Genomic DNA, 18158 nt, shown 5'->3' with positions numbered 1-18158 from the left:
TGCTAAAGCTAACGTCAGTCAATTACTCACAACTGTGCTATGGGTTACCTTAAATTTACCTTACCTTAAATTTAACTCAGTGTCCACATACGTGTTCTTCTATACTGAATAGTATGCAAAAAGCAGTATGTCAATTGAGTAGGATACCTGAATACATCGTACCCAATAAATAGCATGCAAACAAAACCCAGATGACCTACTGTATCCGCTGAGATACTGAAGTGTGTAAACAATGGACATTTTGCTGTCCCATGAGGCCATGAGAGCTGAGGATCCGTAAGATTTGAAACCAGGTGGCTCATTTCAAGAGGAAGTGCTAGCATGAATGATATTCCTGGTTAGATTTTTTTAAACACACACACACACACACACACACACACACACAGACAGGTTTGTTTTTGTGAAAAACAGGAAACTTTGTGCTATTTCAGATGTTCAATACACTCCATTCTGTGTGATATGTATGCGTTTTGAAAAGTGGGGACATGGGGTAATGTCCTGAAAAGTCACCTTCTCCTTATAATACCTATGTCATACCCTTGTCATTATACAAATGTATGTCATCATTTGTCACAAAAACGCGCACGCACACACACACACACACACACACACATGTACGCGCACATTAAAAAACAAAACAAAAATACACCAGAGTACATTTGTGGTTGTTGTTAGTACTGCCTCATAGGTCGAAGATCATACAGGTCATAGAACAATACCAAAAGGCAGATGTTGTATGTCCAGGAAGGTATTTATACTACACGCCTGCATGCCTAAAGAAAGTACTTCATCAACTGTCGAGAAGCAAGTCCTTTACTGAATTCAGTACATTATGAAAGTACAGAAATATGTAACAATCTTTAAAAAAATCCCTACACGCCCTAGGTTATAACGTTCATAACTGCAGGTTAATTATGATACATTGAAAAGTGATGTAATGTAGCCTACATTCAGTCATTATCGCAAAAAATTCACACAGCTATGAATAATAATTATAATAATAATATACACATGAAATATTGACTTGAGCTGAAATTAATTTATCTTACTTGTAAAGAAGAGACAATCAAAATCAAGTATTCCGAGTAATAAGAAAGTGCAGGAATTTGTAAAGCTCTAAACGCCCTAGTGGTTCCTGATGTGACTGCAGGGGTTTTGTGAGACTGTGTGATACATCGACAAAACAAATTATGTGATGTTCATTCAGCCCGTAGCTATTGCAAATATACACACCTGACGCAAAAGGTACATCAATCAATCAACAGGCTATTTGTATTGCCATGAACTACAATAATTGTTTTGAATAAATATTTTTATTAAATATTTAGACTTAAAACCTCAGATTGACCAATCAGTGGCCTATTCCATAGCCGTGTAATAAAAGTGTTTGAATGGAATGTAATATTAAACCAATAATGTAAAAAAAAAAAATAAGGCTTTGATTTTATTATTCATAATATTTATTGAGCGATAAGAAACCTGTTTTTAATTCCAGAGAGTGTTTAAAGCATATATTTTAGTGTCTCGGCAGACCGTAAAGGTTGGGAACCCCTGGTTTAAACGGATTAAGGGACAGTAGGGGGATAGATGAGACGCAGTTACTGGACATAGTCGGTGGTCCAGATTTTGATAAAGTAAGTCACATTGAGACAGCGGTGCCGCAGTCATCATGTCGTCGGTGAGGCTGGAAGGCGAATTGCTCGCGCGGGATGATTGGTGAGGTGTTCCACTGACCGCGCCCTCTTTTCGCGTCCATAACCGCTACGTTACCGGGAGAACGCGCATAGAGCGGCAGATCTGCTGTGGCGTTTCATGCAGGTTGAGCGGCTTGACGCGCTCACGCGGCCGTCGACTGTACGGCAGTGAAAGGGGAGGGCAAACGCAGCATTTCGCGTCTCTGGACTATACAAAAGACAAACGAACAATTTACAGTGAGAAGTGGGGATAAAGCGCGCTCACTTTCAGCCACAAACACAGGTAAGAGCACTTCTGTGTGTCTCTGCAGATGCTTTTGTCATCAGAATATGTTTTCAGGAATGCAGGTGATGCGCGGGGCTGGGGAAGTAAACGGATGGTGTTGACTCATAAGCGAAGATGTTGTTGTCTGTTCTGTGTTACTGTAAAGCCCTCGGAAGTGTGGCTTTTTATATGTCCCTCATTGGTAATGGTTTGAACACCTGCGTGCCAGCGTAGCGTTACTAACGGGCGCTGTGTGTATTGATTTGCCCCCTTTCGAGTCATGCCATGTGCGGCTCTCAGATGCACGAGAGAGAGAGCGAGAGAAATGGAAAAGCCGTGGGAATAAAACAGCCTTTTGTTTAGATAAGCGGCTGTTTTATCCTTCGGATGGGTTGTTGATAAAATGTTTGCTTTCGTTGATCGAATTTTCAGAGGGTATGTCCTTCTGACCTTTTAACCAACTTAACCAAGAACTGGCTACATGTAAACATATGGTCTGAATAAATTGTTTGGATGACTTGAATTGACAGCCGAGGCCTGTGAGAGTGTTTCTGGACATACTGTTTTGAGAAGATTCAGCCTCTTTTATGCATCGTCATTTACGAGTTCAGGGAGTCCAGTTCATCACATAATATTTTTATGGTGTAAGTCGCATTAAAATAGTTCGCAGGCAACTCAAATGTATGATGTCATTATTTACTCTCATGTTGTTCCAAACCCAAACGATTTTCTTCCTTTTGTTGAAAGCATATTTAGTGATTTCCGGGTCACTTTTGTCCATGTGATGACTGTGCATCGTGACTGAAAGATGTTAAGCTTAACAAATGGCTTGAAATTACCAAAAATTATCATGAAAATCATAAGAATCATGACTTCTGCAAATCATAAGTGCTTCACTGATGAACAAACTGAAATTTCAGTTGTTTTTAGTGATAATCCTTCCCAGTTGAACATGAGTAGCAGATCAGTCTGGTTTGTGAACACATCATTCAGGCTAGTTTTGTGAACTGGATCAACAGATTAATCTAGAAGATCAGACTCAAACAAATTATTTGTTCACAAATCATTGGAGAATGCTATTTATCTAAAAAGCACTTTATGTGGTAAATATTTCATACATTTCAAGTTAAATTTTGGTCTGTTCCTCACACAAGCAATCCTACTCCAGAAGACTTGAAATGTAGACTTGACTATTTTACAGTAACATGCATTAATTAATTGTAAAAATAGTGTTCTATTAGGTAACATTACTTAATGCATTAACTAACAATGAGCTATACATTTGTTACACCATTTATTATTTTTTGTTAATATTAGTTAATATAAATACAACTGTTCATCGTTAGTTCATGTTAGACCAGGTCCATTAAATATTAAGATGCAACTTTTTACTTTATTAATATATTAGCAATAACATATGTTAAAATTAACATTATAACCTAAGACTAATAAATGTTTTACAAGTATCTTTCATTGTTAGTTCATGTTAACAAATGCAATCTTATTGTAAAATATTGCTTATGATACTTATATTGTGATTGATTGACAGATTTATTTATTTATTGCATCTTTTTTGTCTTCTTTGACATGTTTCCAATTGTGTTACACTGCAAGAAATCTGTAAAGGTTTTGAACATGAGAGTGAGTATATGACAATCAAATTTACCTGCACTAATAGCCTCCTATTCATTGGTCAGCTTTAATGGATGTCAGCAGCACTACTAGGGTTGCAAAGGGGTGGAAAATTTCCGGAACTTTTCCAAAAATCCCTGGAATATTAACGGGCGCTGTGTGTATTGATTTGCCCCCTTTCGAGTCATGCCATGTGCGGCTCTCAGATGCACGAGAGAGAGAGCGAGAGAAATGGAAAAGCCGTGGGAATAAAACAGCCTTTTGTTTAGATAAGCGGCTGTTTTATCCTTCGGATGGGTTGTTGATAAAATGTTTGCTTTCGTTGATCGAATTTTCAGAGGGTATGTCCTTCTGACCTTTTAACCAACTTAACCAAGAACTGGCTACATGTAAACATATGGTCTGAATAAATTGTTTGGATGACTTGAATTGACAGCCGAGGCCTGTGAGAGTGTTTCTGGACATACTGTTTTGAGAAGATTCAGCCTCTTTTATGCATCGTCATTTACGAGTTCAGGGAGTCCAGTTCATCACATAATATTTTTATGGTGTAAGTCGCATTAAAATAGTTCGCAGGCAACTCAAATGTATGATGTCATTATTTACTCTCATGTTGTTCCAAACCCAAACGATTTTCTTCCTTTTGTTGAAAGCATATTTAGTGATTTCCTGGTCACTTTTGTCCATGTGATGACTGTGCATCGTGACTGAAAGATATTAAGCTTAACAAATGGCTTGAAATTACCAAAAATTATCATGAAAATCATAAGAATCATGACTTCTGCAAATCATAAGTGCTTCACTGATGAACAAACTGAAATTTCAGTTGTTTTTAGTGATAATCCTTCCCAGTTGAACATGAGTAGCAGATCAGTCTGGTTTGTGAACACATCATTCAGGCTAGTTTTGTGAACTGGATCAACAGATTAATCTAGAAGATCAGACTCAAACAAATTATTTGTTCACAAATCATTGGAGAATGCTATTTATCTAAAAAGCACTTTATGTGGTAAATATTTCATACATTTCAAGTTAAATTTTGGTCTGTTCCTCACACAAGCAATCCTACTCCAGAAGACTTGAAATGTAGACTTGACTATTTTACAGTAACATGCATTAATTAATTGTAAAAATAGTGTTCTATTAGGTAACATTACTTAATGCATTAACTAACAATGAGCTATACATTTGTTACACCATTTATTATTTTTTGTTAATATTAGTTAATATAAATACAACTGTTCATCGTTAGTTCATGTTAGACCAGGTCCATTAAATATTAAGATGCAACTTTTTACTTTATTAATATATTAGCAATAACATATGTTAAAATTAACATTATAACCTAAGACTAATAAATGTTTTACAAGTATCTTTCATTGTTAGTTCATGTTAACAAATGCAATCTTATTGTAAAATATTGCTTATGATACTTATATTGTGATTGATTGACAGATTTATTTATTTATTGCATCTTTTTTGTCTTCTTTGACATGTTTCCAATTGTGTTACACTGCAAGAAATCTGTAAAGGTTTTGAACATGAGAGTGAGTATATGACAATCAAATTTACCTGCACTAATAGCCTCCTATTCATTGGTCAGCTTTAATGGATGTCAGCAGCACTACTAGGGTTGCAAAGGGGTGGAAAATTTCCGGAAATTTTCCAAAAATCCCTGGAATATTTAAAAAAAAATCCTGGAAAGTTTCCAAAATTTACTGGAAATTTTCCACCTTTTTGCAAGCCTAGTCAGCACATCTAAAGAATGAAGCCACCAAAACACTATGTTTTAATCCTTTTTGTATCACCCTCTTGAACATCTGTTGTCTTTTTCTGCCGTTGCCATGTTGCAACCCTCTATTAGCTCTATCACCAGCTGTTCTGTGGCAGGGCAGCCAGGGCTGAAGAACTGAGGATAACTCGATTGTGAGCTGGTGTCAGATAAATCTTTCTGGGCTCTGGTGTGTGAAAATCCAGTAGCACTAGCTGTGGATGACAATACATCATGGATGTAATTAAATTCACTGTTTATTATTAGTATATGATTAACACCACTAATTGCGAGTCCCTTGCGTAGTAACTGCTTAGGTGATTCAGTCAAATTGAGCCTTGATAAATGTAGGCTATATTCAGACTTATGAGACACCCTCTAGACAAACTCCAGTTCTTAGGTTGATCAAATCGACAGGACTGCTGTTATTGAAAGGCCTGAGCAATCAATATCACCATAATAGTTGCTGTCTGTCAGCATGATAGGTAAGTTCGACAGTTGTATGCAACCATTTATGAGGCTATAAAAATGTGGACACAAAGATGCAGATGGTTTTGCTCTGTGCATGAAGACCATTAAATGATTCCTAGCCATGGGGATATGGGTCAGTAATGGAAAACACTGCTTTGAACATGTTAGCCGGTCTGTGCCATTTCCAGCTTTGTACCTATAAACCATGAAAGTTTCATGAGCATTTTTAAAACCGTGCTATAATAATAAGAAAAAAAATCAAATGCCTTCTGTTTTCAAGCACCATTGATTATTCATTCAGCTATGCAGCAGCAAGGATGTCAAAACAACATCACTGCCCATCACCAGGAGCTTGACCTAGCTTTCCTTCCAGGTAGCAGTAGGAGAAAAGAGGGGATTTTACTAAGGGGATGCCCACTGCCAGAATGCACATCTGGGTTTTGCATGGCTCATCTTATTCATCCATAGCTGGAACACGGTATGTCACCCCGTTGCACTGATTCGAAATCAGTTTCGCAGTTGCTGTCATGGTTGCGGTTTGGATTTGGCCAGGCGAGGCAGGTCCCACTTCAGGAGAATGAGAGGAGAGCAGAAGGGGGGACCAGCATTATCAATAGCCTCCTATGAGTGTTAGGCCTGGAACTAAATCTCATCTCACCAGCTGATAAGGAGTATCTCTGGCCGTCATTGGGCTCAGAGATACCGAGAAAGGAGGGGGAGGAAGGAAAGCTGGTGGCTTTCCTGATGGACAGGTGGTGTTCCTTTCTTTTTTTTTTGCTCCCCTGTCTGTACACACAAAGGTTGACTGGCTGGTTTGTGAGCGTGCTGTTTTTTTTATTTTTATTCTTCGTCCTTCTGTGCTGTCCTTTGGCGTCTGTGTATGAGGAACCGTTTTGAAAGGAATGCCACAGTTAGTCGTGTTATGATAGAATTTTGCCTGGTGCAGCTCGCACAGTGACCCAGTGTTGGGTAACTGACAAGTTGTCAGATTGTTTGCATGCTGCTTAATTAATTACTTTTTAAAGCATTTTGCAATTAGCATGATGATAGTTCAAAACAAAAGGAAAACATGCAGTATGATACATTAGGACTGCATAATTTTTAATTGAGATTACTATTACGGCTGCCGAGGTGAAGTGTCAATTATAGCATACTATTTAAGTCTACACTTTAGGGATGTAACAATTACCGGTTTGACGATAAATCATGATAAAATTCCCCACGGTTAGTATTACCGTTTCATCTTTTAATTATCGTTAAAACCGTATTAGATTACCGCGATTTGAACAACTCGCGATAAATAAATACTGTCCAGCATAAAGCACAGTTTTCAGTAACAGTCTCACGTGCGCACAGCACGCAGAGCAGTTTCGTTTTGAGTGATTATATTTACATTCAGCCTGTGTGCAGTTTCTGTCTGGCCAAAAACGGACTGAATTTGCATGCCTTGCTGTAAATTTTGACTGGTTGATGAAAAACAAGCTTATGTGGATTCTACACATTTAAACAATTCAGATAAGTTATGTAGAATTATTTATGGAGCAGATAAAATACATATAATCATTTATTTATCAATTATCATTTTGACATATCTTTATCTTTTCTTTATTTAAAGGCTGAAATATGAGGTTTACCTTTTTATGAAACTTTTTCAAAGCTTTATTTGAACATTTACATGAGATATTTCAACATGCTATTAAACTGTTGTCAGTCAAGTTGTCATTTAAAATACAAGCATCATTGGTAATGTTATTGTTTTAGTGATCATGCAAACAAAAAGTCATTTTATTTGTTGTTTGTTTATTTTTAAATATAAAACTTGGTGAAGTGATTTATGTGTCGGTACTTTTTTAACATCTCCAGCACATTTTTTAACAATACCGAGATAATACTGATAACCGTGATCATTTTGGTCACTATAATAGTGATAAGAAATGTTCATACCATTACATCCCTACTACAGTTGTTGTTCATTTTAATTATTTATATATTTTTACTTTTTTTTTTTTTTAGGTGTTGATACTGATTTCCCGATTCTCTTTAGATTTAGATTCAATTACATTGTTTATTGATTTATCTGAGTATACAATAATTTCTCCACAAACATTTTCTTTTTGAATTATTTTGTTAATTAATTTTATTTTATTATTTTATTATTAGTAATGACAATTACAATGAGTAGGGATGCACAATATATTAGTACCATATCAGTTATCTGGCTTTTTATTTTTATTTATTTATTTTTTAATCCATTTTGGTTGATAGGCCTATTTGTCCTAGGACCAAGGGGATGATCCTTATAAATTAAACAATAAAAAATATTAATAACATAGAAATTAAATTGCAAATGCTCTTATCTCCTATTTTTGTTTATTTAACATTTTTCTTTTTAAAAAAGACCTAACTCTCTAAAAACACTACCAATTTAATGACATTGTCTTTTAACGAAAGATTTTGAGAAAATTTTACTTTTTCTCAAAATGAGTATGTATATAATGCTGTGATGCCTAAATTCACTTTTTTATGTTTTTACTTTTTAAGTCTTGTATTTATTTATTAAGACAACATAGTATGTCATTTTAATAACAGCCATAACATGAGACACAATATTGTCCAGATTTGTAACCGATGTGGATCCGTTTAGCCCTAACCTCTATAACAGTTTTCTTTTGTGTGTGTACATTATTATACAGCCCTATGATATCTCCTTAGCATATTGGCTACATTGAAAGTCTTTTCATCTTTATAGTGTTGCTGCAGGCTATCATTCCTTCCTGATAACATGTGACAGATCCATCCCATCGCAGTCACAGGAACACGTACTAAAAAGAGCTACAGAATCAGGCCTAGTCTCCGTTTGCTTTCTGACTCACTCGCTAGACTCCTGCTATTTGGCTGTCTCGCTTTTCAGCACTTCTTGCATGGACAGATCCTTGATGTGCAATACATGTACAGTCTCCCTTTCAGTGCGGACGGACATCTAATGATGCTGTGGTGGGTGAAGGAATGATCCACCCTAAGGGAGGCCAGACATCCACATCTTCAGAGCGTTTCACTGATGTCTGGGAAGAAGGCTGCATGCCTAGCGCTCCGGAGGAGCTGCCCCTCTGTCTGGTTGAGCTCACTTATTTGTCCTGTATTCTGCAGTGTTCATGATGAAGGTTTGGCATCAAGGAAAAGCCCCTGTGCTGAGCTGAGTCACATGACTGTGTCTGTGTGAGCTCATAGCTAATTGGTTGTGTCTCTTAAGTCACTAGGCGGTCTAGAAATCAGCCCAAACTTTGTTCAGACTAGGGATGTGCGGGTCTAGTCGACTAAACGGTACAGCTGTGTAATGTCAAATTGTCTTACAATAACTCTACTGGAGCGATGCGTAATCATATTCAATACAGGCACGTAGGCGTTAGCTTAGAGGCTGGCTAAAGCCAGCAAATGTCAATCACGTCATTCACTACAACCCGTAGCAGCGGCGATCCCGTCCGCACCCGTCTATTCCTCTAACGAAGACCCACTTCGGTGGTGGTGCGGGATGTCCAGGCGCTTTCTGAAACGCTATCGGCTTGCTTTTCGTTATCTCTGCGCGTGCCTGCGACTTCACTTCCTGCCGAGCATGTTTTTTTTAAGTGCAGGAATTTTATTGTTAATCGCCTCAGGTCCCGTCTTTCACCAGACCACGTTGATAATTTCACTGAACAAATAACGCATGGTCTGAGTAAGTAAAATGGGCATTGTTGCATTATTTTTGTTTTTAGACGATATAACCTACACGAAGTATGTTTTTAAAAGCCGTTTTAATGCTATTTCTTGATAAACCCTCCTATTGTTTTTGACTTGTTTTATTATGTTGGCTAACGTTATATGAAGATTAAGAATTCTGTCAGGCTATTGATTGATTTTCCATTGTAAATTGTCAAACAGCACCTACACCAGACGTTGTTTGGGAGGTTTTCAAGAAAAAAAAATAAAGAAAAGAAAATGCTCTCATCCAAAAACAAACTCCAGCATATTAATTTGCCAGACACTACTGGAACTTCAACCAGGACTGGGTTCTATGGTCAGATAAAAACTAAAAATTGTCCCTTATGTATTCGCTCTTTAGCAGCAGTTTTTTACAGCAATATTTAAATGACACCCTGGTCATTCTTGGTGTACCCAAAATGGTCCCACACTATCGACAAGCATTTCTCTGGTGGAAATAAAGCTTCGCTGTTTGGTTAAGCTGGTGCACTGCTAGTGTAACTTTTTTTGTTTTGCGCAAGCTGCAACAGATCCGTTCCGTGTAACAGAAACACTCGGTTTAGCGGAACCTTTACGATTAATTAACCGTGACGTTTTAAAGCGTGGTTAATCGCGAAACCGGTTAATCGCTGCATCTTTAATTTTAAGTATTTCAAATATAGGCTATTATAAATGCTACACGCATGCACAGAGGTTTTTTTTTCCTACCATCTTTTGGGGGTTTCTTGCTTTTAAACTAGTCGACTAGTCGGATACAAAACTTTCGTTTAAACGACAATCAAATTAGTCATCGCGCACATCCCTAGTTCAGACACAGTATATGTAGATTTTTTTTTTAGGCTGAAGCAAATTGGGATACCAAGGAGAGTGCGGAGAATGGGTATAGGCAGCCGTTAGGTGCACACATGCACGCACACGGTCACAGAGTGTTCACACGTCATGCTCGTTCTATCAAGGTCCAAGGTCACGCATGCACAGTTCGTCCACACGCGCAAACACACGGTCTCTCTTAAGGCAACACACAGCCTGGAGTACAGGGCAGCTTTTAATCCAGGCTGACATGTGACTCAGTCCCCATGCCAGCCAAAGCAAGAGGAAAAAAACACTAGGGATCACTTCTCCGGATGATGATAAGTTGGGAAAAAGGTCACTGCTGAGATCCTCGTGTCTGTTTCCACCTCCAGGGAAGTAATTTTTTTTATTTTGTACCCTCCTTTCCATTTCGCTCATTGGCATCGGATGAACTTTACTTGCTAACCCAAATGAATTGTTAATGGACCTTCTGTCATTGAGAAGCATTCAAACACTGTGCACGTTCGCAATGGTGTGAAACCAGTGATTAAGTCCGCTTAGGCACTTATCATTACAAGAGGTCCAGGTCAGACACGCTAGTTGCCCAGGCAGCCTTTGAAGCCGCAGATTACATTGTGTAGTTTGAACCGCAGTACTCAACATAAGCAGCGCAGCCCACGACACGTACTATAATGCTGTGCTATGGACAAGCGTGGCTGGTTTTGGTATAAATCCCTGATTTATTTTGAGGCTGTCGGGGGGGATAGACTTGGACGCGTTCCAGAGTGATGCAGAAAGCAGATAATTAAAGGAGCCCACTGCTTTTCCTGAATGTTTTGAGAGTAGGTAGAATGGGTAAGCAGCAACAGATAGGGTAGGTAATTACCTGGCATTACAGAATAGGAGAAGATGCGAGAGCGAGTAGGAGGTGGGGTGGGCAGATGCGAGCAGAGTAAATGCTTCGCTCTACGTGTGACCTAGCATTCCTGTTGTCTTCTAAACTAAGTGCAAGTTCACGTGACCTGCCCTTTCAATTTACTTCCCCGCTCCACCGTAGTCGTGCTCTGTTTACACTGCATTTGCATAGTTGCATAGCAGATGGCTTTAACCGGGTCAGGTTTCCGTAGTTTTCCATAGTTTTGCATATTCTGTGTATTTTTGATGTTAAGGCCTGTTTTGTGCCAGAACGTCCTCCATTATTCCAAAGTCATTGTACACACACAATCAAAACGTCTGCTCTCTTTGTGGCATCATGCCATTGGGACTGCAAAAACATGTTGTTTTTGAAAAATATGCCCAGACATCAGTGCTTTAAAATAAATACTAATCCTAAAAACATCCTACCAATTTTTTTGAGTGTCGACAAACATTACGTTTTCAAGACGTGACACAACAGCCAAAGACGTCTGTCTGCATTAATAAGGACATAGCGCCAGTGTTTTAGTGGAAGTGAATTTAAATACCTTTCCGAATAGGGTCTTACAGTGCAAATTGTGTAGCAGCTACTGTAAAGCACAGCGCTAATTAAACCACTACTTCAAAATTATCAAATTTAGGTAGGGTTAGGGGTGTGTTTGTTTGCAATACCATCAGGGCGGAAGTGTTATCCATTGTGAGCTTGTGCAAGCCTCCGGAGCGTGTAACTTTACACTGCGGCATTCACAGCCACTGCTGATCCACCTCCTCATGCCCAGTGACCTCCCGTTGCGCACAGGGGACGTGGATTACAAAGCAACGGAGAGATGGAGGGGAAAAAGAGAGATTGTAAAAGGAAAGGGAAGCAGGAATAGGAATGGGGTCACTAGTTTTCTTGGTCGACTAGTTTATCTACACTTTCCATATTTTTAGCAGTAGTACTTTTGTAACACTGTCCTTAAATCCATCCTTTTTAGAGCAACATGCAGATCTTTGGTCATTGTGTCAAGTCTTGCATGTTTTTTTTAAGTTGCAATGAAATTAAGTAGCGACAGATCTTTCCTTCTGTTTTGTGATGAACATACGAGTGAAATGGATTATTGATAAATGGATTATTGAAAAATGGTGAGAGCTTGGTTCAATCTATCATTGGTTGATTGGATGGAGGCAGATGAGAATGTGAGCTTGCAGTTGATTTTAAGAAAGCTGGGGGTTTTAAGCTGACTTAATGATTGGGGACCAGCATACGTCACCAGAAAGAAGTCTGACATTTTGATTACAAATTAAGAGCACAAAACATGGATGAATTATTCACAATAAGATAAGTAACATGCATTTAGAAAATAGGGTGAATTTCCATTTCATGCCAACTTTTAAGTATCCCACCACAAGCATTTTAGGATGTGTCTGGAAACCCCAGCATGTTTGAATTCAAGGATGTGTCATGTTAATGCCCATAAGAAATGTTCAACTTGTGTCTGGTGAATCCCAAAAAGCCTAATTATACAGGGCTTCCTTAACAGCGATTAATCAACTAGTCATTCAGGCAACCCTCCAACCAGCCAATTTTGAAAATATGTAGCTTTACACATCCCCAGGCAGAAGAGGGCAGAGGAGGGAGGGGAGATAAGTGAGTGAAAGTGAAAGAGGAGCAGGAGGAGAGCGATAGGGGTTGGCCTGGCCTCGGTTATGGCAGAACAATAGAGGTCAGGTGATTAACAGCCGATTGCTTGAGTGGCTCCTCCGTTCACGCTCCTTTCTGAGAGGTAGGAGACAGGAGATTTACTTCAGGCTGATAGGTGTTGGACTGACGGCTGCTACAGGAGGGCTGTAAATCTTGTGATGTTAAACAGCTGTCTGCCCGCCCATCCGTCATGGCGCAGAGGCGGAGAGGGGCAGCAGCCCGCCACTGTGCCAGCGATGACTGGCCCATCTCCAGGCCACACTTCGGCACACCGTCACATGGCTCCCTCGTCCCCATGCCAGTCTGATGTCAGCACTGCAACACACTTATTTATCCTCATTGCCACTGGGCTAGCATGGCCGAGCCCTGGGGAAGAGATCTGCATAGATCCGGAGGTGGTTTTGCTTTCTGCCTGTTGTGAGCTGCACCAGGTGGCCTAAGCACACTGACATCACATCCACCCATCCACCATTTCTGATAATTTGCAGCCCAATCTAATCCTGTAGCATGGCTTGTTGTACGTCTCGCTGTTCAATAAATGCCAAGATGTCAGCGCCCCTCCTGCATCCATCTTCTTTGTTGTGTTAAATCTGATGATGATATATGCAAAATGGCTTCCCTTTGTTAGCGTGATTGCCAGTGATTTGTCAGCATGCATACTTCCAGTCCATGGCCATGTGACTTTCAGTGCTCCAATTAGCAAAAGCCCTGATTGTATTAGTTCTGTGTCCACTGCTGAAATGGCACGATTAATTCAGCCATATGACAAAAAGTGACCTAATTAAACTGAAGGAGACACTACGAGACACATTCTGTTTATTAGCAGTGCAGCCGGATATTTTATTCTCCAGAGGAGTGTAAAAATTCATTCCCAATACAGCAGAAGTTCCCTATTATTAATTAGTAACCTGCACGCAAGTTGTGATTGAGCATTTTAGCTAAACAAATTAAAATCTCAGCAGGAGAGCCCAAAACACATTGGGCCCCAGGCTTAACTGCAGTTCACAATGACTCAAACAAGACAATAAAAGGACAAATTTGTCGTTCCCCAACAGTTTGGCTGCACATCTTGCGGAGATCTGCGTGTGACATAGAGGCTCCTCTGTAATCAGTCACGGATGCATTGTAGAGCTCTTGCTTGACAGCTGCAGTGCTCCGCCGCAGGCTCGTTCTGCAATGTGCACAGCTCACCACAAACTGTGTGCCACCTCGCTCCTTTGTCCCTCATTGCTGCATAGAGGCCGCAAGTTTACATAACTAGCTAACAGTGCTAACGAGTACTCCCCGCACTGTTGCTGCAAACTTTAGTGTGATTTTTGGTAGTGATCGTTGCTTATTTTGATGTAAGTTATGGGACCGTGTCCCCCAGAGGCTACTGGTGGCTGGCAGGGTCCACTCATCTGAGTGATGACAATGTCCTTATAGATCCTATTAGCTTCACCCAGTCATCTCAATTCCCACGGGTCAGAACAAAAGTATAGAGTAAGGCAGAGATTAAGAAGGGTCAAAGCCATTTCGTGTTCTTGCGGTGCAGTTTAGAACAGCAACGGGCTCAGTAGTGTGCCCTGTGGCACCTCACTGTAATAGCTGCTTGCATACTGCTTTTTTTCCCTGCAGTGGCTGTTGATTTTGAAGCTGATGGAATATGTGATGTTCTACTGAAGCTCAGAGACAGTCAAGCCTACAAGGCCATTTATGCCACGTTGGGAAAAAAATTTCTGCAGAGTAATTCTGTTTCTGCTGGGGTTGGGCTTTTTTTCTGATGGTTTGATGCACATTGCAGGCATATATGCAGTTAAGTTAGTTTTATCTTTATCAGTCAGGGGAGATTGACGTAAGGCATTTAACTTTTCCTAATTGAGAGTGATGGATGAGGGAATTATTATTATTTTTTAATAATCTTATAAGAAGCATTTTGTTGTTTCAAATATATGTGAAAGTATGCATGCTGGTGACAAGATGACGGATAATGGGTCATCTTGGTCCACTCTAAATTGGTTTTATTTATGATGGCTCTTCCTGAAGGCAGTAATGGAGGAATATGATTTTGTTTTGAATCACCATATGCATTTATCCATTTTGTTTCCATTTCGGCACTCAAATTGCTGCTCATCTCGCCAAATACTCATATGAATACATTCAAGAATACTTCCAGGAGAGTCATACTTGGTAACACACATGGTTACACACACTCACGCATACAGTATTCACTGACTCTGAAATACGCACATCTGTAACCTACACACACTGTCGCTCTCTTGTTTCCTCGCTTATGCACACACACATTTTCATCTTTGTGCAGCTGAAATGCACAGTTGAACTTGCAGAGGTAAAGCTTTTTCTGGCGTACCTCCCGGACACATTCAGAGCTAAAAAGAAAATTCAAATATGTAATAATAGGTATTAGGGGTGTGCGATATTGACAAAAAATGATATCTCGATATTTTATGGGATTTTATCGATAACGATAATTAGACGATATTTTGCTGAGTGTGTTATTGTGCTGGTACCTTAAAGACTGCCGAAGACAGCTGACTCCTAATGTTTTTAGAAATTAATCTTTTCCAATAAGTTTAAACTGATTTTTGCATTTTATGGGCATTTTTACCTTTATAAAGCCATTTTTTCTAAAAGTGTCCATTATCTTTTGAGTCAAATTCTTACATTTAATCAGGGAATTAGAATAATAAGACATTTGGGCTGTTACCAAGCAAATTAAATCAACACAGAAGCTGCATCTGAAGTGGCATTTAGATGTATTTACACACATGTATTTTGTTTAATGCAAGACATGAATGCATTTAACCTGCAATTACAAATGCATAAATAATGTTTTGATATATTAAACATAAAACGTTGAATACTGATATTTGAAATGATTTAAAACATGAAAAAAAGAAGAAAAAAAAAAAAAAAGAAAAGAAAAGAAAGAAAAAGCCGAAATTTGAAATTAAAACCGCCAGCAGGTGGCAGCAAATCACTGTTAATAAGTGAGTCATTGCGATTGAACCGAATCATTTAAACGGTTGATTCATTCAAGAACGAAACACCGTCATGTTGCTCAGAGACACAAAACAGCACTGTGGCTGTATTCGGAATGATTTTTGTTGGCGAAATAGAGCAAAAACAAGCAATATGGTGTCTAAAACGTAAGTCTCTTAATTAACTTATTGTTTATTGAATTCAATGTCACATTTGTAATCATGGTAATTTTTGGAGAAAAACGGCACTCTTCGTGTGAAATTGAATAACTATATGAAGTGGTATAAATGTGTGTGTGTGTGTGAGAGTGTGCGAGTGAGTGTGTGTGTGTGAGTGTGTGTGTGTTAGGGGTGTGCGATATTGACAAAAAATTATATCTCGATATTTTATGGGATTTTATCGATAAGGATAATTAGACGATATTTTGCTGAGTGTGTTATTGTGCTGGTACCTTAAGGACTGCCGAAGACAGCTGACTCCTAATGTTTTTACTATTCATCATATTCTGTGTGGTGGTCCGTTCATACTGATAGAAATTAATCTTTTCCAATAAGTTTAAACTGATTTTTGCATTTTATGGGCATTTTTACCTTTATAAAGCCATTTTTTCTAAAAGTGTCCATTATCTTTTGAGTCAAATTCTTACATTTAATCAGGGAATTAGAATAATAAGACATTTGGGCTGTTACCAAGCAAATTAAATCAACACAGAAGCTGCATCTGAAGTGGCATTTAGATGTATTTACACACATGTATTTTGTTTAATGCAAGACATGAATGCATTTAACCTGCAATTACAAATGCATAAATAATGTTTTGATATATTAAACATAAAACGTTGAATACTGATATTTGAAATGATTTAAAACATGAAAAAAATTAAAAAAAGAAATAAAAAAAAAAAGAAAAGAAAAAGCCGATTTTTGAAATTAAAACCGCCAGCAGGTGGCAGTAAATCACTGTTAATAAGTGAGTCATTGCGATTGAACCGAATCATTTAAACGGTTGATTCATTCAAGAACGAAACACTGTCATGTTGCTCAGAGACACAAAACAGGGCTGTGGCTGTATTCGGGATGATTTTTGTTGGCGAAATAGAGCAAAAACAAGCAATTTATGGTGTCTAAAACGTAAGTCTCTTAATTAACTTATTGTTTATTGAATTTAATGTCACATTTGTAATCATGGTAATTTTTGGAGAAAAACGGCACTCTTCGTGTGAAATTGAATATATGAAGTGGTATAAATATATACATTTTCTGCCGTCATGTCTTGAATTTGTGATTATTCTAAATTCATTTTAATAGACTGAATCATGCAGTGAAAGAAAACACACTAAATGCGCACACGCACTAGTCTAGACTTCACGTAATGTATGCGTGCGCTTTGTAGGGATGTTTTGAATGGTTTTTGCAAAATACTCGATAATGTCAAATCGCACATCGTTAAAACAACAATTACGATATTATCGCAGACGATATATATCGCACACCCCTAATAGGTATATGTTTAATCATCATAATTATAATCTGTGAACAGCTAGATATTTATATATGTGAATGGTGATGCTAATGGTTGGCTTTCTCTGAGTGTTTTATAGACCTCTGTTGTGTGAACCTGAGGGGAACTGACTTTATGTAACCAATTGATCCCCAAGTAAATCGCAAAAAAGAAAATGAAAAAAGTGAAAGTTAGTTTTGAGAAAAAGTCTACTATTTGTTAGCAAATGCCACTGATATTTTGTTTGATATAATTTCAAATAAAAGTTTAATATAAAAGATATGATAGACCGTAAGCAGTTACAGGAGATACTCTGATTTTATTTGATTGTTCTCATTGATATCTACAATAAATGTGTATCTAACAAGGATATTATAGTTTTGAATTTTTAAATTAGTTTTTATTTTAATATCGTTTTCAAATTTCCTATAATTTCAGTTTAGTTTGAAAAATTATAGAAATTAATACTTTTATTTAGCAAGGATGCTTTAAATTGATCAAAAGTGATGATAAAGACATTTATCATGTTACAAAAGATTTCTATTTCAGATAAATGCTGTTCTTCTGAACTTTCTATTCATCAAAGAAACCTGAAAAAAATCTACTCAGCTGTTTTCAACATCATCATAATACATTTTTTTTTTGAGCAGCAAATCAGAATATCAGAATGATTTCTGAAGGATAGTGTGACTGGAGTAATGATGCTAAAAAAAT

The 18158-nt window shown here is 38.1% G+C and overlaps 1 protein-coding gene across 1 annotated transcript in view; it reads left to right on the top strand.

Annotated features, from left to right (window-relative positions):
- Nucleotides 1-1667: 1667 nt before the first annotated feature.
- The window catches only part of LOC107715401 (neurexin-1-like), a 422466-nt gene continuing 405975 nt past the window's right edge, over nt 1668-18158 (top strand). Inside the window, exon 1 of the mRNA XM_016521533.1 lies at nt 1668-1977. The gene's annotated coding sequence lies outside the window, so the exon portion shown is untranslated. The remainder of the gene's footprint in view (nt 1978-18158) is intronic.

This window comes from Sinocyclocheilus rhinocerous, unplaced genomic scaffold, assembly GCF_001515625.1.
Source record: "Sinocyclocheilus rhinocerous isolate Xijiao unplaced genomic scaffold, SAMN03320098_v1.1 scaffold299, whole genome shotgun sequence".
Classification (NCBI taxonomy): Eukaryota; Metazoa; Chordata; class Actinopteri; order Cypriniformes; family Cyprinidae; genus Sinocyclocheilus; species Sinocyclocheilus rhinocerous.
Note: the sequence above shows the minus strand (reverse complement) of the source record. Positions and strands in the feature narration are given on the sequence as shown.